Source organism: Ursus maritimus, unplaced genomic scaffold (genome assembly GCF_017311325.1).
Source record: "Ursus maritimus isolate PB19 unplaced genomic scaffold, ASM1731132v1 scaffold_7, whole genome shotgun sequence".
NCBI classification, from domain to species: Eukaryota; Metazoa; Chordata; class Mammalia; order Carnivora; family Ursidae; genus Ursus; species Ursus maritimus.
In genome coordinates, this window is record NW_024426885.1 from 2,432,869 (window position 1) to 2,458,056 (window position 25,188).

Consider the following 25,188-nt stretch of genomic DNA (forward strand, 5'->3'; position numbering starts at 1 on the left):
GATGAAAGGGACTCAGGCAGAGAGAGGACAAGGCATTGCCTGGAGCTCAGCTCAGATCCCTGACAGCTGCCCGAGACACAGCCTGATGAGCAGAAGCGAAAGAAAGAAAGAAATAGCATTTTAAGGAGCTCATGACTTGTAGATGGGGCAACCCAGCGTGGCACCCGCTTACAGTGGTGGCCAAGACCGTGGCCTCCAGAGAATTTGCAGGCCCCTGGGAGTGGGCTGGAACCCCAGGGCTGGCACAAGGCCAGCTCTGAGTGGACAGACGGAGGGACACATGACAGAGTGAGTGACCCCGTGATGAACGAGTAGGCGCGAGAGCCGGGTCTCTGTTCCAGAGCGAGGCCAGCCAGCCAGAGGCCAGGCAGAGCTTCTGAGGAATGGCCAGCTTCCTCCAAGGACCTGATGAGTCCCATACAGCCCTGCTCACATCCCCCCACTTCAGAGCGTGGCAGGTGCGGCTTCAAGCTGGGGGTCCCTACCCTTACTGGTCTCTCCCCAAAAACCCTGGCCCCAAGGCAAGAGCCACGTGGCTCCTGGACTCACAGCAGGTGGACATCATGGTGGGGGTCCCTCATCTTTGCCAGGCCACAGTGTGGCCCATAGCACTAATGCCCTGGCAAGGGTGTGCTCCCCAAAACTGGCTGCTTCTCTGGAGCACATGGAGAGACTTGGGGACAAACAGCTGATGAATATATCTACAGGCATACTGAGGTGTGACCAAGGTCTGCCTACGCAGCAAACGCCAGGAAAACACCCTTTTACCCCCAAGGCCCCGAGTCCTCCCTGAACACAGCAGGGCACTGTTCCTCCTGTCATCTCTCCAAATTCTTCCCACCGCCATTTCCTCCCAATTTGCCCCAGAATGTGTATGAAACATGGAAGATTCACAGAACTCAGCTTCATTTTGGAGGAACGCTGGCCTCTTCCGCCCCCTTGTCTCCAGGAACGTTCGTGCTCGACCATGAAAGAAAGAGGAAATGGACTGCCTGGAGAAGGGGCTTGCCGCACCTGCCGCGACCCACGCCCCCGGGAGCCCCGGGCACCCGCCGGCCCTGCCGCTCAGACGCCCCTCCTCCAGCGGCCTGCACACATTTCCTGTTACTCTGTCAACAGCAGCAGCGAAAAGGCTGAATTGTCCTCCTCTCGGGTAATATTTTCATGGAAATTAAAATCATCCACTGTTGGCCAAGTCTTCTCGCAGATAAATAAGCTCTCTATTCTCCTCGGCCCAGGGACACACGTTCACATGGATTTTATAGCTTATTTTAAAGGGTTGATTGGGAGCTTCTGGCCGCCCTTAAGGTAATTCACGTTTTGGACGTGACTGTGTCCGTGTCCCTCCACCCCGTCACACGCACACGCACGTGTGCACACACACAGACACACATACAGTCTCACACAGGCACACACTCACCCTATCTCAGGGGTCCTGGTGTTCTTACCCACACTCCGTCCATCTACTGTTCCACGAGCCCCGATGCTTCGGCGCTGTGCCGGGTCATGCAGTGAAACGGTGACCACGACAAGCCCGGGGCCCTGCTCTCACGGAGTTTCCCGCCCGGCGAAGGAGCCGGACAGTCATCGAGCAAGTACACACCGGCTATTTCACTGCAGTGGCCATGAAAGCTAAAAAGAAGGGTGTTTTCCTCCCTATCAGCCAGTGAACGACCTCGTTTGTAATGAAGATGTCCCATCAATTCGTTCTAATGATGCTGTATTTCGCTTCTGTAATTAAATGGGATTTACTTGGCGATTTATACCCCAGGTTTTCCCGGAAGGACCCACAGATCTTATTGGCTTCGCAGCACCTCAGGAAAGTCAGAGGGTTTGAACAGCTACCCGAGAAACGGGATTTTCCTTACATATGTTTGACGGTGGTGGAAGAGCAAGCAGATCCAAATCCAGTGTAGCGCGTCGTGTGAAGAGACGAGAGCGACTCCAGTGTTAGCACACACCCCATAGCCACCCACATACATCTCCACCTCGCGGACCCCTGGGGCCCAAGGACGAGGGCCTCCCTGATCACCCTCGCTCAGACCACAGACGAGTCTGACACGTGATGTCCCTGCTTCCCACCCCTTCCACCCAACCCACCTCCACATTCCCCAACCTTCTCACCCCGAGCATCCCCAGTGGTTCTCCCCAGTGTAGATATGTCCCCCAGCTCCGACTTCCCAAGGGGTGGAGGTCAAGTTTGTTTGTGTGACATTCGATGCCCTCTAGGAAGTTTACAAAAGAAACTGATTGGGAGAGAGGGGTCGGGGACACTTCACTGGATAGCCCTTCAAATCTTTTGAGTCCTGAATCTTTAATTAATTTATCAAAAAAAAAAAATGTAGTGAAACAAAGAAGAGAAGAATGTGTGAGTGTGTTTAAAGATCTGCCGAAGGAGTTTCGTGTGGTCCTAAAAGGACACAGGCTTGACGGGACGATGAAAAGTGGGCTGCTGGAAGCAGTAAGAGCCTTTTAGAAAAATCCTCATCCCCCACGGGAAGGCCCACTCCATGTGGCCATTGAGCTTCGTAATGAGAGAGGACTCGCCTGCCGTGGGAGCCGTGCCCACTAAGATGAATGCCTTAGTCTTTCGGTTTAAGAGCGCACGTGGAGGGAAGCCACAGATGCTGCCCACCTTGGACTCCTCCTGAAATAATCATAAGGACAAGGCGATGAGTCCCAGAAGGACAGGAAAAGTCAGGCTGGGGAATTTCCTGGCTCTTCTACGGGAAGATGTTCTACAAGAAAAGCTTACCCGACTTTTCCTTACAGCAGAAGCAGACTTCAGCCCCAGCCCCCACGGAACGGCTGGAAGGTCACTGCCCCACGGTTCGGGAACTCAGGATCTCCCCCAGACCAGAGACTGTACAGCAGAACCCATGCCAGGCACAGGCTGTCTCCCTGGGGGGGCAAAGTTTGTTCTCTGAGACCATCATCTGGTTCCCCTTTTTCGGTAAATATTTGTAAATCTTTAAAAATACATAAAAGTTATGAAAAATAATACAGCAAAAACATCCACGAACTGCCACCCAGAATATTAGAATATCCCTATGTTTCTTCTTTGTTTCTTTAGGTCAATACCTTAAATCCAGGAGTGATGGCTGAGCTCCCCAAAGACCACCCTCAGCTCTCAGGTCTGGGGGGGCACTGCTTCACCTGAAGAGAACTGCCCAGTCCCTGGGTCGCACCTCCTTCCCGGGAAGGCCCACAGCCAAAGGCTGATGACGAGGGGATAAGACCCCGCTCAGGGCAACTCAGAAGGTATCCCAGTGTCAGCGCTCACCCCAGGAGGCAGCTGGGTCTTTGATGGGCTCACATCACCGCTCACTTCTCCTTTGTTCATGATCCTTGTGCCGACCCCAGGAGCAGTCCCACAAGTCCTGCAGATGCCCCCCTCTCTCCCTTCCTGATTTCCTGCTACTCCAGAAAATCTGATGTGAGACAAAAATATTGCAGATACAATAAAATCCCCTCCGTAATGCTCCCTGGCCCTTCCTTTCCCCGTCTTCCCACAGGCAACAACAAATAGGAATTCTACATTTATCCTTTGTGTTTATGTCTTACTGTCTTAACTACATACAACCGTAAACATGCAAATGATATAGTTTGTGTGTTTTTTAAAGAACACACAAATGACAAACTCTACTTTCACTCTACAACTTGCTTTTTTATTCAACATTGCTTTTATGGATCTGTCAAATTAATGCACTGCTGATTGGGTTCAATCATTGTTATTTCTGTTGGGTATAGTCATCTATATCGTAAGTGCACCAATGGACCGCAGTAATTCTTGCTGTCAATTCTGCTGTCTGTATTAGTTCTGCAGTCAATGGACATTTAGGTCATTTTCCAGATTTAGTTCTGCAAACAAGGCTGCAGCCAGAAACACTGTGCACATCTTAGGCTGCAAGTGCCCAGAGAGGGGACGCCAGGTAGTGCCCGTCCACGGACATCAGAAATCGCCACACGGCTCTGCAAGTGGTTGTAGGAGTTCACACCCAAAAGTACTGTCCCCTCACCATGGCTGCACCCACACTTAGTCTTATCAAGTACTTCTGGGTGTAAAATGGCATCTCATGTTCGACCCAAACCTCCAGAATTAGTACCAAGGAGGCTTAGTGGAATTTAAGGGTGGAAGAGAAGAAAATGTAGGTATTTAATATTGACTCGCAGCTCTTTTTTCTTGAGTCTAATATATGCACTAGCACTCAATCTACTGCAAGAAATGACTTTGCTATGTCCTACAGGGTTTCCTATCAAATGTGAACATTATCATTTATCCACCCAACACAGATTCGCTGAGCACCAACTGTGTATCGGGCATCCTTCCGGATGCCAGGGATACAAATTTCTAAATACCTTATAATTGCCACAAATTACAGTTTAGTCTCCAATCATAAGAGCGTTCTTTTTCTCACATCTTTTCATTACCAGATTCCAAATGTGTTGTCTTAAAAGAAGAGAGCACTTTATTTACTGATTCTTTGGAATTGGAACGGGTCTCTTTTGTTCCATGGCTCCTGACCAATTACTGTAAATGTCCTTTGAGTAAAGAAAAGGATATGACTTTCTACATGGAGACTGTGAACATCTCTGTGTCTATATCATCAAAAATTTAATTGATTCTCCAAGTTTTTGTCTGGTTGGTCCAATGCTTAAAGAAGTGTCTTAGTCCCATGGACTGTTAGTGAGATGCTTATACAAGTTTTCCTCTGAATCCTTCCCATGTGTGCCCTTTTTATTTCGAACCTATGCTGTTAATATGCATATAATTTTATCATTACTATAGCTCTGTTGATTTCTCCTTTTATTATAGTTCCTCAAAATTAACTAAAAATATAATGAGATTCAAATCAAAGAACTAACCAGAGTTTCTGAAGTGAATTTAGCAGCAGATTTCAGAATTTGTTTCAACAAACTCCTCTGTTTGTTTATTCAAGAAATATATTTCTGCATCCACAATGTGCCGGGCACTGTCCTGGGCTTGAATGTGTATCAATGAGTGACACAGATATAGTTCCTTCCTTCAAGGTGTTACTAAGAGAGTGGGACATCACTAAAACAAGCACGGATTATATTTAATACCAAAGAACAGGTGCAGTGAGAGAATAGTGAGAAGCAGAGAACCACACAGGAGGGTCAGAGAAGACTGCTCTGTGGAAATGACAAACAGGCTCTGACCTGAAGAGTATATACAGGGTTAGTGAGGTAAAGGCTGGAGATGGAAAGAGGTAAAAACTGTTATGTTTCGGAAATGATGTGATTGTGTGTATGCAAAATCCAAAACAACCTACACATGAATTATAAGTATTAGTAGGAGGCTTTCTCCAATTCAAGGTTGTATCATATCAATTGTATTTCTCTATTCCAATAACAAAAAGATGTGATGTGAATATTTGAAAATACTAATAGTACTAAAAATTATCAGGTACAGTATCAGAATAAATTCAACAAAAAGTGTCTCAGAACTCAACGGAGAAAAATAAAATTTAAAAGATAAATAAAATAAGAAAAGTCAATGAAAAGATGTTATGAAGTTGACAGTTCACTCCAGACTAATTTATTAGTTCAGTCCGATGCCAATCAAAACCTGTATGTGTGGAATTGACAAGCATTTCACAAAGTAAGTGTCCAACTAGCAAACAGACAAATGAAAATGTACTGCAGTTCACTGGTAGTCAGGGAAATGCACCGGAAAAGTACCCTACAGGATGGCCAAAATTAGAAAGATTGATGCTACCAAGTATTGATGAAGATAGGGAGCAACTAGAACTCCCAATCATCGCTGATGGGAGCATTAATTGGTTCGACTGATTGGAAGACTATCTGGCAGTACAAAATAAAGCAGAAGATACATAAACTCTATGACACAGCAAGTCCGCATGTAGACAGTTACTCTGGAGACAGGTGTACCCCCACACACTTAGATATATGTACAAGAACATTCACAGCAGTGTTATTAGCAATAGCCCAATCTGTAAATGACCCAATGTCCACTGACACTAGACTAAACAAAGAAACCTTCAAACTGTGGCATATTTATACAATGTTCTGCTCTAGAGCAATAAAAATGAACATACCACGAGTACAGTGAGCATAGATAAATCTCAAAGACATCACTTGGGGCAAAAGAAGCCTGACACAAATGAACACAAATGATAGCATTCCATTGACATAATGCTCAAAGCCAGGGGAAATTAAGCTCTATTTATCAGGGATGCATAATTAGGTAGAAAACCTATAAAGAAAACCAATCAAGCAAATACCATAGCATTCAAGATAGCAGCTACCTGGTAAGAGTGTGCATAGGGATTCTGGAACACTGAGAAAGTTTTAGTCTTGACCTAGGTAGAGACAATAAAAGGGTTTGTTTTATTGTAATTTGTTGTGTGTTGTTGTTGTTTTTGGAGAGAGAGACTGGTGGGGAAGGGCAGAGGGAGAGAGAGAATCCCAAGCAGACTCCCTGCTGAGCATGGAGCACAACATGGGGTTCCATCTCACAACCCTGAGATCATGACCTGAGCCGAAATCCAGAGTTGGATACTCACCTGACGGAGCTACCCTGCTGTAACTTGTTAATCTGTATATCCATTTTGTTTACCACTTTTATGCATATCGTAGCTCACAAAACAAAAGAAAAATAACCACCACTATGGATACTATACATAAAATTTTAAAGAAATGGAGAGACCCTGAAAGGAAGAGCTTGGGGAACAGATGGAGCTTGTGCCATGAGGATCAGAAAGAAAGCCAGGTGGCTGGGACAGCTGCCCCAGGACCAAGTGTGTGAATGCCTGGGGAAGAGGTAGGGCCAGAGTGCAGAGGGCAGAGGCATCATATGAGGACATTCCTCTTTATTCTAAGGACAAGGGGAGCGTAAGAATATATATTTTTTAATTTTTTAAATATTACAATCATAAGGAGAGAGAATCTACACTCTTGGATGTTAAGATGTATCCTTAAAGCATGATAATTAAAACCACCCGAGTTCATTATTGAATAGGTACTTACTACCATATGCGAGGCACCGTTCTGATCTGGGGAGGAAGCCATAAAGCTTACACTCTAGAGGGGTGATAGGCGATATGATGGTGAATTTAGCGTCAGTTTGACTGGCCCACAGGTGCCCAGACATTTGGTCAAGCATTATCCTGGGTATGTCTGTGAGGGTGCTCTGGATGGGATTAACATTTGAAGCCACAGACTAACTAAAGCAGACAGCCCTCCCCAGTGTGGTGGGCCTCATCCAATCAGTCGAAGATCTGAGTAGATTAAAAAGTTGACCCTCCCTTAAAACATCAGCCCTTCCTGGGTCTTGAACCTGTAGCTTTTGGACTGGAATGACACCATTAACTCTGTGGGTCTCAGGCTTTTGGACTCAGACTGGAACTAAACCATCAGCTCTGTGGGTCTCCAGCTTGCTGACTTCAGATCACAGGACTGGTCAGTCTCCAAAATTGTGGGACCCTATTCTTTATAAGAAATGTTTATGTTTCTCCTGAGAACCCTGACTAATACAGGCAATAAATATAAATAAAAAATAAATACATACTAATAAATGGGTAAGATAATTTCAGGGTGTTAGGTATTACTAGAGAGAATAAGCCAAAATCGAGAGGGACTGAGAGATCCCGTCGTCTTTTCTAGGGCGGCATGGGTGGGTTCACCATGGAGCAGACACCCAGGTGACATCCAAGTGTGCACTGAAGCAGAAGAAACCACAGGCCAACGGCACAAAATGAGGAGCTCACAACAGGCAAGAATTTAGAACACGGTAAAGGTGGCATTTAGAGGATTAGGGATAGACAGTTTACTCGGCAAATAGCCTGGGGAAATTGGCTGGTAATTGAATGAATAATGTCTCTCTTTTTCAAGCAAAACACGGTATTAATCACCTATGAGTCAAAGATTTAAATGCAAAATGAAATAACAAGAGTGTCTGGAAGGTGCTAGAGAGACTGCCTTCTCTCACAGTGGAAATGCTCTCAAAGAGGCTCAGGAGAGGGCTGTGCACAGTGGTCAAGGTAGGTCTCCGGCGCCTGGAATACCCTAGTGGGCTTTAGGCAAGTTACTCAATATTTCAGAGTCTCTGGAACAACAGGAGGATGGAGGCTACACGCCAGGGAGAATGGATCTCTCCCTGCTGGGACTCCCAGCCCACCCTTCTTACTGGGTGAGGCCACCGAGCAGCCCCCAACCTGCAAGGTGAAAACGTATTATGGAATGAAGATAAGCTAAACCTCTGAATGACAATTTCTCCCCATTTTCAACATGGAAACAATAACAAAGCCCACTTCATGGGGGCTGGGGACAACTTGCTTGACCAGCTAACTCACAGGAACCACTCACAGAGTAAATCAGTTACTATATTTAATGAAGTGTTCCAAAAATCAGGGAGGAAAAAATGTAGAAAAGTGAACATGAACAGTGACCAGACAAAGGAATACAAATGGAAGTAAGAGCGTGAACAGGTGGCACTGTTGGTTACGTTTTGGAGAGCAAACACGGATTAGTCAAAGCTCTAGAAATCAGTGGCAACATCAGACACACACATTCAGAGCTGAGCTGAGAATCCCAATGGTGGGGGTAAGCGGATCTGGCTTTGGTGGTGTCACCACAGTGCCACGGTTCACAGGTGTGCAGAAGGGCCCGAAAAGGGGACCCAGGAGGCTCAGTCCTGGGGACCTGGCATGGGCTTGGAATGGCCCCAAGGGCTCCCTTTGACAAGAGGTAAGTGGTTTTGTTTGTATTTTTTTAAGCCACCTGTGTTTTAGTTCCAGATTCTTTAAAAAAAGAAATATTGTTTCTAAGAGCTGAAGTATTGGCAAGAGCTCGGTGTCTCTTCATTCTAAAAGGATCACCTCCAGAAATATCTTTGTATTAGGGGCATTGATTTTTCTGAGTCTCTCATATCTTTGCTGAAAGACTTTCCTCCAGGAGCTGATATTTCCGCACTGATGTCCTGACATGAGATCAGCAGGTACCTGGCTGGGCACTGACTCTATCAGGAGCAATAAACTGCAGGCACATCCCCAGCTAACAGAAATTACCTCCCAGCTCGGCGCCTGGATTGTGATTCCAGACACCTTTCAGCCAAGCCTCTGCAGGGCAGCAGCACTCAGCTCCATGCCTGTTGAAGACTTATCTCCAAAAAATGTGTTGCAAGGCTACCTCCTGCTCCCTGACCCTTATTAGCATCAAAACTGACAAAGATCGGGCTGCCCACGTACCTTGGCAGTGGTATTATCATCCTGTATGCCTGTTCATTTCTTTCCTTCTTTACGGAGGAAATTACTCGTGGTTCCACAGGATCATAAATGTTATGACAATGAAAAAAAAAAACAAGCTGAGAACTTCCGGTGTGATCTCACACTGTTGACACATCTATTTAGATCTTGAAATTAAAACTGCATGCCTACAAAGTCCTCGACAATATGGCAAAGGACCCCACGGTGCTGTATTTCAGGATAGGAAAACATTCAATCGTGCATATGTCATGTCATATAAAAATAAGCGCCTTTGTTAATCTAAGTCACCAAAATGTATTAATCACTTATTGTGCGTGAGGCATTGTCTGGGGACTATAATAGAAGCTGGAATACAAAGAGGAATAATGCGCAAGCCCGTCTCCCATGGCAATCACAGGCCAGCAAGAGAAGCCCATGAACGATTAAACTTCACTAAACTCCAATACCAGGTAAATGCCTTAAAGATTATGTGGAAAATTATGGAAGCTAAGGAAATGCAGCAATTAACTATGAAAGAAAAGGAAGATGTGAACGAAGATCTGGGCAGAGGGGGCAGGTAGAGTTTCTCTCCAACCCTGTTCTTCACAACCTGCCTGCAGAGTGTCCACCAGCAGCCTGGGCAGAGCCCAGGGCTCCATCCTGGATGTCCCCTCCCCTCCAGCCTCACATTTGATTTGTCACTGCATCCTGCCTCCGCACACCACCTCTCTCCACCCCATCGCCACTGGTCTACTTCTGGTTTCCATCACCTCCCATGTGGACTGGCCCCCTGCCTCCAGTCTTGTTCCCCTAACCACACCAAAGTTGGAATACATTTTAAAAACACAAGTTTGGCCAAGTCAGTATCTGACTAAAACCTTCAATGGCTCCATATCGCCCTTAACATTAAGTCCACAGCTCTTAAGAGGCTGGTAAATCCCTCTCTTCTTTCTTTGCTCATGTCTAAATCTTTAGCATCACTCAGCTCTTTGCATGAGCCCTGCTTTGTTCTAGAACCCTCTCCCTACATTACCCCCTAGCTCATCACCCCATAGCATCTCCTTCCTGTCTCACCGTGGTGATCACTTCCTCCATGATCCCACATGTGGGTTGTGTGGCTTCCTGCTTCTGTCCACCATACTCCCACCTCTTGACTTAACAAGTGACTCCCCACACCATATTGCTACTGCCTGTCAGCTAGACTGGGGCTGAGAGGGCCACCATCGTCATCTCCAGCACCTAGCACAGTGCCTGACCCACAGCAGGGGCTCAGTGCATATACATGGGTGAGGCGAGGAAAGAAAGTCTTCACGCTGTCCTGTCTGTGAAGCATCAATAACTGACAACAGGAAGCTAGTGGGAAGGGGTGTTCAACAGCCCATACCGGCTGCTGTAACAAGTGACCACAGACCCGGTGGCTCACAAACAGAGGAAACGTCTTGCTCACAGTTCTGGAGGCTGGGAAATCTAAGCTGAAGCTGTCAACATGGCTGCCTCCTGTGGGGTTCTGCTTCCTGGTTCACAGGCACCTTCTCACTGTGTCCTCAATGGCGGAAGGGGTGGTGATCTCTCTGGTATCTTCTATAAAGAACTAATTCCACTCATGAGGGCTCCATCCTCATGACTTAAGCATCTCTGAAAAGCCTCACCTACTAAAATCACCATATTGGGCATTAGGATCTCAACATATGAATGGGGGGGGGGCACAAACATTCAGACCATAGCAATGCTGCAGAAAACATGGGCCTTTTATTGGAAGTTTCAATAGATAGGCATGTAATGAGAAATTCAGTTGGAAAGGCAGGTTGAGGTCAGTCCTAGAAGGCCTTGAATGTCAGACTACGTAGTTGAGACGCAAGACTTCTGCTATCACCCCAGGAGAGTGACAGGGACAGGATTTACTGCCCCACCCAAAGCAATCAAAATAGAAAAGCAGACAAAACAAAAGAAACAGCAGTTCTCAGGATGCTGGACATCAGACAATGAAGAACAGTGATCTATGAGAGAAAGGAAACAAACCACAGTATTGCCCCCTCACTGCTTTGCGAGCCACAGCATGGGAACTGGAATCCAGGACACAGAACAGAGACTCCAAGACACCAAGCTGGTGTGAGTTTGCACAGCAGAGGGCTGATGGAGGGAACTGCTCACAGGGAGAACCCATTTTTGCAAAAGGATGTCCTGTGATATTCGGCAAGGTAGAGCAAAGTCCATGCTAGCATATGTCACAGGTGGGAGGATCTACATGAGGACATGGGGAAACTACCCAAAAGATTAGAATGTTGTGCCTGACATAAGACCAGAAACAGTGCTTGTTCCCACCAACAGATTGCAAAAATCCCATAATTCAGGGTGCATAGGGTAAATATGCAGGAAGTAGTAGCCATGGTTAGTTCTAGATGGTGTACCCTTATGGAACCAACTAACAAATCAGAAGAATAAGACCTGAAAGAATCAAACTTTCTCCTATTAACTTGACTGTGTCCCAGACAAAGTCCAATAACATTTATGGGACTGCGAAAATATCCAGCAACTAAGTAAAATGTATGATGTCTGACATTCAATCAGAAATGAACAGATAAACAAAGGGACAGGGAAACATAGGTGACAATGAGGTGAGTTGATTAATCAATCAAGCCAAACCAGAACTGACACAGATGTTAGAATTAGCCAACAAAAACATAAAAATTTATTACAATCGTATCCCATATGTTCAAGTTTCTGGCAGGCATGAAAGATATAAAATAAAGAACACAACAGAAATTCTAAAGACAGAAACTACAAATCTGAAATGAAAATTATACTGGATGGGCAAATTAGACACTGCAGAAGAAAGAAATAGTGAGGCTGAAGACATAGCAACAGAAACTATGTAAAATAAAACACAAAAAGATTAAATAATAAAGAAAAATAAGCCAACCTTTGGTCGCTTATGGGATAACCTCAAGAGCTACAATAGATGTGTGATTTGAGTACCAAGGAATGGAGAAGAGGACAGAGAAAAAAATTAAGAAAATAGCAGCAGAAAAGTCTTCAATTTGATAAAACAATAAGCCCATAGATTGAAGAAACTTAATGAATCCCACAGTATATCATAATTAAAAAGTGGTGAAATCCTGTAAGAAAGAGAAATCTTAAAAACAGAAAAAACACATTTTATACAAAAAAACAAAGATAAGGATGACAGTGTACTGCTCATCAGGGACAATGCCACAAGACAGTAGAGCAACCTCTTTCAGTGACTGCAAAAAACCCCATCAACCTGGAATTCTATACCCAGACGAAAACTTTCAAAAACATGGGCAAAATGAAGATGTTTGCAGAAATGACAAAGCTGAAAGAATTTATAACAAGAAGTCCTACACTACAAGAACATGAAAGGAAATCCTCTGTACAGAAATGAAGTGATACCAGATAGAGATACAGCTCTCCAGAGGGGAATGAAGAGCACTGGAAATGGTATGTACATTGGTACATATATAACATTTTTCCCTGTTATTTAAGTCTCATTGAAATATAATTGCTTAAAAATAATGATAACAATGTATTGTGGAATTTACAGCACACACATTAGTAAAACATATGACAGTAGCTTAAAGGTCAGGAGGAGAGAAACAGTGGTATGCTGTCATATGGTTCTTTTTTTTTTTTTTTAAAGATTTTATTTATTTATTTGACAGAGATAGAGACAGCTAGCGAGAGAGGGAACACAAGCAGGGGGAGTGGGAGAGAAAGAAGCAGGCTCACAGCGGAGGAGCCTGACGTGGGGCTCGATCCCACAACGCCGGGATCACGCCCTGAGCCGAAGGCAGACGCTTAACCGCTGTGCCACCCAGGCGCCCCTCTGTCATATGGTTCTTAAACTATATGCGGAGTAGTGAAGTATCCTGTAAAGACTGGCTGTGACAAGCTGAAGATGTATGCCATATATCCTAAAGTCATCACGTATACCATCAATTCAAAAGAAAGCAGAAAAACAGGAAAAAGGAGCAAGGAAGAGATGAAAAGGTAGAAGGCAAAGTTAGCAAGCTTATGGACTTAAACATAATCAAACCAATAGCTCCATTAAGTGTAATTTGACTAACATTCGAATTAAGGTGAAGGGAATGTGAGAATGTCTGACACTAGTTGGAAGAAGGTTGGATTGACTATTTTATCTCAGACAAAAATTATTAACAGAAATTTAGAAAGTCACTTTATAAGGACAAGGGGCTCAACTGATCAAGAACCTCAAACAATTTTAAACCTTTATGAGCCCAGTCACAGAGTTTCTCAATACATTAAGTAAAACAGAGACAACTGCAAAGTAAAGCAGAGAAAATAAAGTCATGGTGGCTCTCCCAGGATCTTGTTGAAGAAAGAGAGAGAGAGCTCCAGCAAGGACAAAGTAGGCTTCAACAACACTATCAACGAACTTGACTGACCAGAACGCTCCACCCAGAAACGCAGAATGAACACGCTCTTCAAGCATGTACATAAAATTTACCAACACAGACAACGTCCTGGACTGTAATTTAAGCTTAAACAATCCTCAAAGGATTCAAGTCATAAAAGTATGTGCTCTGACCAAAATGGAATTTAATTACAAATTAATAGCAGAAAGATATCTTGAACATGCCCAGATATTTGAAAACAAAAATGATGTATTTCTAAATAACCCATGGGTCAAAGAAAAAACAAAGGTAAATTAGAAAGTGTTTTAAACTGCATGAAAAACACATCATATTAGAATGTGTGGTTAGTAATTAGGGAGGAATTTACAGTACTAAATGCCTACATTAGAAAAGAAGAAAGATGTCAAATAAGGACTTCAGCTTCCTCTTGGAGCAACTAGAAAAAGAACAGCACATTAAACCCAGTGTTAGCTGAATAAAGAAAATAATAAAGCTCAAAATGGAAGTCAACAAAAAAGAAAACAAATGAATAAAATAAAAAATGTGGTTCTTTGCACAGATCAACACAATTGATAGAGTGATCAAGAAACTGAGAAAACACAAATTATCAACATTAAGAATGAGAAAAGTGACATCATTATAGATTCAAAAGCTATTACAAGGACAGTAAGGGAATATTATGAACAACTTGAAGCCTACTTTCGAAAACATTGATGCTATGAGAGATTTCTTGAAAGATACAAACTACCAGAAAAATAATGTTTATAGCCTTATATCTATTAAAGAAATGGAATTTACAGCTACAAGTCTTCACCCACATCTACCTACCACCTCTCCAAAAAAACCAAACTCTAGAACGTGATGGCTTTATTTGTGAACTATACCAAACATTTAAGGAAGAAACATATGAATTCACCACAAACACATCCATGAGACGGAATAGGAAAAAACAGTTCCAAATTCATTTTTGAGACAGCATTACCCAGATTCCAAAGTCAAAGACATTATCAGAAAAAAAGACTAGATTGTTTCCCAGAGTCCATAGTCTCTCATGGTTCAACTGAGGGCTTTAGAGGAAAGGGGGGTGAGGGACTGGGATAGGCTGGTGATGGGTAGTAAGGAGGGCACGTATTGCATGGTGCACTGGGTGTTATATGCAAATAATGAATCATGGAACTTTACATCAGAAACCAAGGGTATACTGTATGGTGACTAACATAAGATAATAAAAAATTATTATAAAAAAAAGGAAAGAAAGACTAGAGATCAATATCCCTCATAAACACAGAACCAAAAAAAAAAAAAAACTAAACAAACTTTTATTTTAGCAAATTATCCACCAATATATTAAAAGAATAATAGAGCAGGACCAAGTAAACTTCATTCCAGAAAAGTAAGGTTGTTTAACATTTGAAAATCAATCAGTATAATTCACCATATTACCAAACTAAAAAATAAAAGCTATATGATCATCTCAACTGAAGAGAAAAAGGCATTTTATAAAACCTGACATCTGCTCCCCTTCAAAACTCGTACAAAACAAGAAATAAATGTGAACCCCCTCAACTCGATAAGGAGCATCAATGAGAAACTACAACTGATGTCATACATAACGGTAAATGTTTCCCCTAGACCGGGGACAAGACAGGGGTGTCCGCCCTCAGCATGTCTATCCATATTGCAGTGAAGCTTCTGTCCAGTGCACTCATGCCAGAAAAAGAGGTAAAAAGCAAACCGATGGGCAAGAAGAAAGTAAAACTGTCTTTATTCCAAGATAACTTGATCATTAATGACAAAAATTCAATAAAATCTACAAAAGCTACTAGGACAAGTAAATGAGTTTAACAAGGGTGCAGTGTAGAAATAACGCCAGTACCCCCAAATCAATTTTATTTCTATATCAGAAAAACATCAAAAATTTAAAAGCTATTTACAAGAGCATTAAAAATATGGACAATGGATACATTCAACAAAACGTGTGTGTAAACCAAAGTCTACAGAATATGGCTGGGAGAAATTAAACAGTTTATGAATAGAGATACAGCTTTGTTCCCCGGTCAGGAGCCCCAGGAGTGTTGAGACCAGTTCCCCCAAACTGACGTAGAGATCCAGCACTACCCAAACAGAAGTCTGTCAAAGCTTTTGGTTGAAACTGAGAAAGTGACTCTAAAATGCACATGGAATTGCAAAAGGCCCTAGCATAATGAAAGGAGCTCTGAAAAAGGAACACAACCGTGGGAGGAGAGCACCACCTGGCTCGGTGGCTTACTGCGGTGGTGGAGTAATCAAACAGTACAGCATTATTTCACAAATAAATAGGTTGAAGGATGAAGGCAGAGATTCCGCAGCAGACACACAAGTGTAGACCCTGACTTCTGACAAAGGAGCAGAGACAATTCAGTCTCCTCAACAAATGTGCTGGGAAAATCAACTGTCTATATGCAAACATTACCTCCTACAAATACACCGTATACATAATATATTCTCAGACCATATATATAAAATTTAACTTAAAATGTTTCACAGACCTAAAAGTGAAACCTAACAAGCTTTGAGAAGAAAATAAAAGTGAAAGGAAATACTTGTGATCTTAACTGAGGAGCAGAGTCCGTGGGTACCATACCCAAAGCACCATCCGTAGAAGAAAACACTGATAATAAACCGGAGTTCATGAAAACTGTAAGTTTCCACTCTTCAAAAGACCCTTTAAGAGAATGGACAGAGGTTGAAGAAAATATTTGCAAATCACAAATCTGATCGAGGACTGATATCCAGAATCTACAGAGAACTCTCAAAATGCAATTAAACATAATAACCCAATTTTAAAAATAGGGACAAGATTTGAACACTTCACCAAAGAAGCTTATGCGCAGCAAGTAATCTAATAAACTATCCCCAATAGCATGTCGATAAGGAAACGCAGATCAAAACCCCAGCAAGATGTCACTACATGCCTGTTAGGGTTGCAAAAACAGACAAGAATGAGCATGCCAAGTACTGGTGATTCTGTGGAGGATGGAACTTTCCTGCATGTATAACGGTACAACCACTTCAGAGAGAGCAGTTTTCCAAACACTTAAACATACATTTCACATATGATCCTGTCATGGTCCATAAAAGAAAAAAAGTGATAAAAATTGGACTTCGTTAAAATTTAAAACTTTGGGAATTCAGAAGACACCAGAAAGAAAATGAAAATACAAGCAACAGGTTGAGAGAAAATACTTGCAAAAGACACATCGCATAAAGAACTTGTGTCTAGAATATACAAAACAAACAAACAAACAACCCTTACAACCCAAGAATAAAAGACAAGCAACCCAATCAAAATATTAGCACCAAATTGAAATAGATATTTCCCCATATAGAACAGACGAATGGCTGGTAAGCACAGGAAAAATGCTCAACACATTAGTCATTAGGAACATGGTAATTAAAACTACAATTAGGTGTCATTGCACACGTATTAGAACAGATGCAATAAAAAAAAAAAAAGCAGATGACAACCAATGCTGGCGAGGATGTAGAGAAACTGGATCCCGCGTGCACTGTTGGTAGGAATCCAAAATGGCGCTGCCACTTCCACAGCGTTTGTCAGTTTCTTAAAAAGAAAACATAAATTTACCATATGACCCAGCAACTCCACTCTTAAGTATCCACCCAAGAGAAGTAGAAATACATGCCTACACAAGAACTTCTGCATATTTCTTTCTTGCATATTATGAATATTTATTCATAATATCCCCAATTTGGTAACAACCTAAATGCCCATCAGTTGGGAAGCAGACAATGGAATACTACTTTGCAGTAAAAGGAAAAGCCCACGGGTACATTCTGCAGCTTGGATGAATCTCAAAACCATTATGTCGCATGAAAGAACCTGGACACAAGAAACCACATACCGCACAGGCTGATTTTTAAGAAATATCCAGACGAGATTGGGCGCGTTTAGGGTGGTATGGCCGTAGACTGATTTTTAAGAAATATCCAGAAAAGGCAAAGCTACAAAGAAGCTTTACTCTACAAAAGTAGATGAGTGGTTACCTAGGGCAGATAAATGTGCACAAGGAATCATACTGGAAGAATGAAAATGTTCTAAAGCTGATATATGGTGACGGTTGTCCAACTTGGTCAATGTACTAAAAGAAATCAAAAAAATAAAATTACGTTAAAAAATCACATTTAGGGGCGCCTGGGTGGCACAGCGGTTAAGTGTCTGCCTTCGGCTCAGGGTGTGATCCCGGCGTTATGGGATCGAGCCCCACATCAGGCTCCTCCGCTGGGAGCCTGCTTCTTCCTCTCCCACTCCCCCTGCTTGTGTTCCCTTCTCTCGCTGGCTGTCTCTCTGTCAAATAAATAAATAAAACCTTTTAAAAAATCACATTAAAAAGGGTGATATATATGATACACAAAATATGCCTCAATCAAGATTTAAAACAAGAACAACAACAACCAAAGTGTTTTTTTTAAAAAGAAGTGTGAAGGCTGTCCCTGAAAGTTTTTGAGGATTCATGATCAGAACTATATTTTAAGAAGATCCGACCTGGATTCTAGGAAGCTGGCTCCTATAGTTACGTAAAGGACAGATCAGAGGAGGCTGCGGTGAAACACATATTATGATTGAAATATCCAAGGTAAACCAAGGCCCGTTTCAAAAGTTTGTGTAATGGAGAAGATAAAAGACCCTCCTCACTTCTTAAACACCTCCCTCCAAGGCAAATAATTTCACCAAATCAGGCAGAATCAGAGACAAGGAAGGCTGTCAGGTGAGGCCTGACTCCCAGCCATCTCAGCTGTGACACTTGACAAATGTTGATACAGATTTCCGAATTATACTCCTGATGCTGTAAAATTCTGTTTCCTATCACAGCATCTCCTACTAATGTGACAAGTTGGAAATACGACAGTGCTCATGTTCTGTGCCAAAAACCGTTCAGCAGGTGACTGGACTCCCTTCACTGTCTGAAAAGCAGAGCCATCTGCCAAATGTAGGTGCGGGGCACCTGAAAACTCCAACGTGGAGTTTAAGAGAGGATGATGTACATGTCAATCCTGCATCTGATTTTGACAAAAGATCTTGTTCCAATGCAAATACACTGCATGAGTCAAATATAAAACTTTTCTGTGGTATCAAGGCTTTGTACTAGCTTGTATGAAGGGAATTTGCCTTCCTGACAATTTCTTGCCTAGTTCTCTAGAAAAGAATTTGCCACTTCAATTTCCTTTTAAATTTTCCCTTAATCATGCCCTAATGCAATCCTTCCTCAGAAACTTTCTTGAGATCACTAACATTTGGATTTTGTTCTTCATTGCCTTGGAACCACAATGGGTTTTAAGCAATGTTTTAGCCAGGGAGAAATAGGTCTTTTCCAGTTTTTATTCATCAACTGTCATTCACAGGGCTAGGGAGAGATCATTCCCTTACATTTGTCTGAAATGCAGCCAATACCAATGTCATCATTTGAGGTCATGTTTAAGGTTAAAATGAGTAAGAATAGTGGAGCTTGGGTGTCGACCACACACTGTGCAGGGCTGCCCACAAACAGGAAGCAGTCAGAGAAGATCATGCTGAATGACCTAGAATGCGCTCGAACCCTGAACGTGGAGGCAGGAAGGCTTGGGGGAGAAACGCTGATGAGAAATAATGTGGATGTGTACTTGGACTTAAAATATAAAGGCATTACTTTAAGTACATGACTGAGCTTAAAAGACACTGCAAAACTACTCAGAGACTTCAAACAAGACTAACATGTGAAGTTAGGTGAGTACCAAATCTGGAGTCTAGCTAGGGTCCCGGACTGATCCGCAGTGACCTAGTGCTTCCTCTGACGGTCCCAGCAGCGTGACAGCATATGAAGCCAGAACTTCTGCAGGGCACCCTCCCAGAACACAAACACAAATTCTAACTTGCCCCCAAGATCATCGAGGACACTTGGCCTTCGTGCCCTCACTCTGGGTGCAACAGGGAATGACAATGACACGCTGGCCCACACTCATGAGTTTGAGAGCCACCACCCCACCACCTGCAAGATCCACACATCCACAGCTGAGGATTTAGATTAAAGTGGTCCAACATGCTAAGTCAAGAGACCCTGAGTTTCCTGGAAGAAGCAAATCCAAAAAGTTCCCCAAAAGTCCCACACATCAGGAAACAAACTAACCAAACAAGAACAACAAAGGAAATGAGGCGCGTGAGCATCAGGTAGAAGTAAGCAGCAGCAGAATCAGATTCCAAAGGACTCCAGATATTAGAATATTAGATTCAAAATAACTATGTGCATTATGAACAAACAAAAGAGAGACACAAAATATTAGCAAGGAACAAGAGATGAATGATTATGCAGATTTAAAAATAAACAGGAGAACCCTTAAATCAAAAAAACTATATTAAAATTAAAATGCATGAGTTTAAAGAAAAGATTAAACCAGATGCAGAGAGGACTGGTGAATGGGGAAGCAAATCTGAAGGAAGGGCCAAGAGCATGACAGAGGGACAAAGGAAGGGAGGACAGAGGGACAAAGGAAGGGAGGACAGATGGGGAAATTAACATACATCTAGTAGACATCTCAGAAAGGAATCGAAAGATTGGGGCAGAGGCAATATTTAGGGATAATGTGGGCGATGCTTCTATACCCAGGAAAGACATAAATCCTAGAATCACAAAACGATGAATCCCAAAGAATAAACAAAATGGAATACACATTACAGCATATCATAGAGAAGTTGTAGAACATTAAAATGAAAAATCTCAAAAGCAGCCAGAGGGAAAAAAAGGTAATCTAAAATGGGTGGTCTGCTCAGTAGCAACTGTGGCTGGAAAATAGTCCCAAGAGGACATCATCCTCAGTCTAGCGAGTTGCACCCAACCAAACTTCAGGAGGGAGAAACAAAGACATTTTAGACAAACAAATCTCGAATTTACTGACAACAGATCCTCACAATGGGGATGTCTCATGGATAAATTTGGGGAAGAAAAGGGAAATTATTCCAAGAAGGAATTTCTGAGATTGAAAAAGAAAAATGGCAAATATGAATAAATTTTAAAAAGCATTAACTGTATTCTTAAAAAAATGATATCAATATTAAGTTGTGAATCTGGGTTTCCACTCCTGGAAATGGCAGATTAGGAAATCTGAACCAACATTTCATTGAGAATAGAATATATTTTAAAAATCCATTAAAGACACTGGATATCCAGTAAGATCACAGGAAGAACGGGACCCAGGGAGGTGAGTCCTGCTTCAGGACCCTCTTTTTCACTGGGCTCTTATCCAAACCAGAGAATGAGGCCAAGAAAATGAGCAATTCCTTTGACAGCAGGCAGGACGATGGCAAAAATAAACCTTAGCAAAATAGAAAGAACAGGAAACTACCTTTACTTGATATAATTTTTCTGTTTTGATAAAATGTTTATGGCAAAACTGAAAGTAAGAAATTTCACTGTTATTATCCACAGATGACATGATTGTGTATGCATGAAATCCAAAGGAATGTACAGATAAATCATCAGAGTTGGAGAGTTTTGAAAAGTTGAAAATGCATGCAAATTTGATCCATGGAAATCAATTATCCTCCTATACACCATCAAAATTAAAAAGCACAGTTTATAAAGATGCCATTTACAATAGTGTCAAATATAACAAGTACCTATGAATAAATCTCACAATATTGCAAGATCTCTATGCAGGGGGAGAAATATTACTAAGAACAGTTACGGCAATCCTAAATAAATGAAGGAATAAACCATGTGCATTTGATTTAAAGACTTAATATTATAAAATGTCAATTTTTGTAGATTGACTCAAAACAATACCAATCAAAATCCCAATCTGTTGAGCTTCACAAACTTAGTCTAAAATTAAATGGAAATGCAAAGGACCCAGAACAGGTGAGGTATTCTTTTTTTTTTTTTTAAGATTTTATTTATTTCTTTGACAGAGAGAGACAGCCAGCGAGAGAGGGAACACAAGCAGGGGGAGTGGGAGAGGAAGAAGCAGGCTCCCAGTGGAGGAGCCCGATGCGGGGCTCGATCCCAGAATGCCAGGATCACGTCCTGAGCCGAAGGCAGACGCTTAATGACTGAGCCACCCAGGCGCCCCTAGGTGAGGTATTCTTGAAGAAGAACAAGTTGGGACAGCTTGCTCTACCTGATCCAAGATTGATTATGAAGCTAAAGTAAGTAACACAGGCTGGAATTGACACAAGTATGGGACAGAGTTGAAAGCCCAGAATAGACCCACACATATTCAGATACCTGGTTTATGACAAAATAGCCCTGCAGAGCAGTGAGGAAAAGATGATATTTTCAATAAATGATGCAGGTTGGAATGCAGACCTCAATGTGAAAGGAAGGACAGTAAAACTTCTAGAAAATAAAATGATTTCTTAGTTTCTCTTTCTGCTACTTCATTATTAGTGTATAGAAATGTAACAGATTTCTATATATTAATTTTGTATCCTGAAACCTTACTGAATTCATTTGTCTAAGACAAATGAATCTAAGAGGTCTAAGAGTTTTTTTGGTGGAGTCTTTAGGGTTTTCTATACATAGGTCATGTCATCTACAGTGAAAATTTTACTTCTTCCTTACCAGTTTGGATGCCTTTTATTTCTTTTTCTTATCTAATTGCTGTGGCTAGGACTTCCAGTACCGTGTAGAATAAATGTGGTGAGAGTAGACATCCTTGCTTTGTCCTGATCTTAGGGGAAAAGCTCTCAGTTTTTCACCATTGAGGATGGTGTTAACTGTAGGCTTTTCATATATGGCCTTTATCATATTGAGGTATGTTCCCTCTGAACCTACTTTGTTGAGGGTTTTTATCATGAATGGATGTTGATGTTTGTCAAGTGCTTTTTCTGCATCTTTTGAAATGATCATATGGTACTTATCTTTTCTCTTGTTGATGTGACATACCATGTTAATTGATTTGTGAATACTGAACCACCCTTGCATCCTAGGAATAAATCTCACTTAGGACTTGAAATAAGGAAAATTTCTTTAAACAGGAAATAAAAATTATGAACAAAAAATACAGGATTGATACCCTTGACTATATTAAAATTTTGAATTTGTGTTTATTAAAACTCATCATTAAGACAGTGGAAAAGCAAGCTAATTGGGTGGAAGATATTTACATATACATAAATGTTATCAACTGAATGTGTCCCCTCAACATTCATATGTTGAAATCCTAACCTCCAAGTTGATGGTATTTGGAGGTGGGGCCTTTGGGAGGTGATTACATCATGAGAGTGGAGACCCAATGATGGGATAGATGCCATTACAATAGAAATCCTAGGGAGCGCCCTCAACCCTCTCTCCACCATGTGAGAACAGAGAGAAAAGACCGCTATCTATAAGCCAGAGAGTGGGTCCTCACCAGACACCAAAGGTGTACTGCTGGAACCTTGATCTCTGATTCCCCAGCCTCCAAAAGAAATGCATGTACATGAACCACGCACACACACACGCACACACGCACACATGCACGCACACACAGACACACACGCGCGCGCACACACAGACACATGCACACACACGTGCACGCACACACAGACACACACGCACACACAGACACACACAGTGTAAGAATGTTCATCGGTACATTATTCAACATAGTCCAAAACTAGAAATACACTCAAATGTCTTTCAGCAGAATCTGAGTACAGAAATTGTGGCTTATTTATATAATGAAATATGAAATGAATAAGTTATACTCTAGTTATACTCTACAAATTAAATCAGTGACCTTTATCAAAAGTTAGTTCCTGATGATTATAGACTTAGATGTGAAAGGCAAAACTATAAACCTTGAGAAGAAAATATCTTCATGCATTTCAAGTAGGAAATTATTTTTAAATAAGGGAAAGAAGCACAAACATAAAGGAAAGATATAAATTTGATTATGTTAAAATAAAAAATATCTATTTGTAAAACATATCATAAAGCATGTGATGATCTATATTTACAACATTTTTAAGGAACATAACAATGTGCGTATCCAGAATGTGGAAAGAACTTTCCGAATCTATTTTTTTTAAAAAAGCACGCAATCAACTCAAGAGAAAAACAGGCAAAAATCTCAAACAGAAGTTTCATAAACATATGAAAAGGTTATCATCCTCACTAATAATCATGGAAATTGTACTAGAACCACAGGCAAACACCTTTCATGCCTCCCAGTTGAGGAAAAATGGAAAAATCTTACGGCAGCAACCTCTACCAGGAAGCGGGAGCAATGGAGTTTTGGTGGGAACGCGAAACGGTGTCGTCAGCTTCACAGCAGAGTGAGTTGTGGGGGTCTGACGCTTAGCACGGGGATTACAGCTGGTAATGAGGTAGTACATACTCGGAAGTGACTCAGAAAGTGGATCTCGAAGGTCCTCACCACTAAAAAGAAGTGGTAATTTGTGGCGTGATGCAGGTGCTGCCTAGCACTCTGGTGGTGATCACTGGGCAGCGTCTAAGTGCATCACAGCAACACGGTGACCACCTTGAACTTGCACAGTGTTACGTGTCAGTCATGGCTCAATACAGTCGGGGGGAAAACAAACTGACGGTACCCAATGAAATGGAAAGATGTGCCCAACCTGCGCCCCGGAAGATATGCACGTGTATGAACATGGTTGCTTCATGTACCAGGAGACAAATTCAAGCCTATTTATCCAGGGTTTTATAATAGCGAAAACCTGAACGTAATCCATTGACGGCAGACTAGACAAATAATCTCATCGTCTATAACAGAACGCTGTGAAGCAGTAACAACGAACGAACTGCGGCTCCGTCCGTTCACCTCAGCGGAGGACTCTCGCAAACGTAATATGAACTAAGAAGGAGGACTACGGAAGAACGCACAAGATTTGAACTGTAGTATGACTGTATAGAGTCCACAATTTTGTGAAGCTCAGTAAAACATTGCTTACGGCACACATGTCATAAAAAATCAAGAGAAGCAAGAATGGCAACCACAGTACTTGCCTTAGCGAAGATCTCGGTAGGAAGGGAGGAGGATGCTGCCGGCGAGAGGCCCACGGTGGGCTTCAAAGACTCGCTAATACTCTCTTTCATTTAGTTGGGTGGTGTGCACGTGGGTGTTCGGTTCATTAGCATTACTTCACACATCACTTATAATCTTGTCAGAAATGCAGTATTTTATAAAACATACCCACTGTGCTGTGGGACTTTGCTTCTCCTCTTACTCCAAATTACCCCTGGGTCTTTCCTCCACTACCGCCCTTCCCTGGGAGGACCTCGGGCTCCATGGGCGTGCCCGGCCCGCGGCTCTCTGGCACCCATCTGCTTCTCCCACTGGCGCGTGGGTACCTCACAGTCACCTTCAGGCAACACAACGCTGTCACACCCCCCTCCTGGCGGCGGGTCTCACATGCTGCCGAAACTGACCACGGAAAGGTCATGAATGTGAAAGGATGCATGGAGTAGCGTTAAGAACATCTGATGATGGGTCTCTCTGGCCGTCGTTCACTCCCATTCGACGCTTTCACTTAGCTGATACGATACCAGACCCCTAGAAAGATCTCAAGACTGAACCTCAGAGACTGTGGCCGG

General features: G+C 42.4%; 2 long non-coding RNA genes across 2 annotated transcripts in view; both read right to left on the reverse strand.

The window, feature by feature from the left end:
- LOC121101293 overlaps positions 1-25,188 on the reverse strand; it is a 381,066-nt gene that overhangs the window by 103,531 nt on the left and 252,347 nt on the right. The window lies entirely within an intron of this gene.
- LOC121101294 lies at positions 2,401-3,425 on the reverse strand. The gene is made up of 3 exons (XR_005833281.1): positions 3,284-3,425; positions 2,756-2,901; positions 2,401-2,647 (listed from the first exon to the last, which is right to left on the reverse strand). It is a non-coding gene; the product is annotated as an uncharacterized LOC121101294 (long non-coding RNA).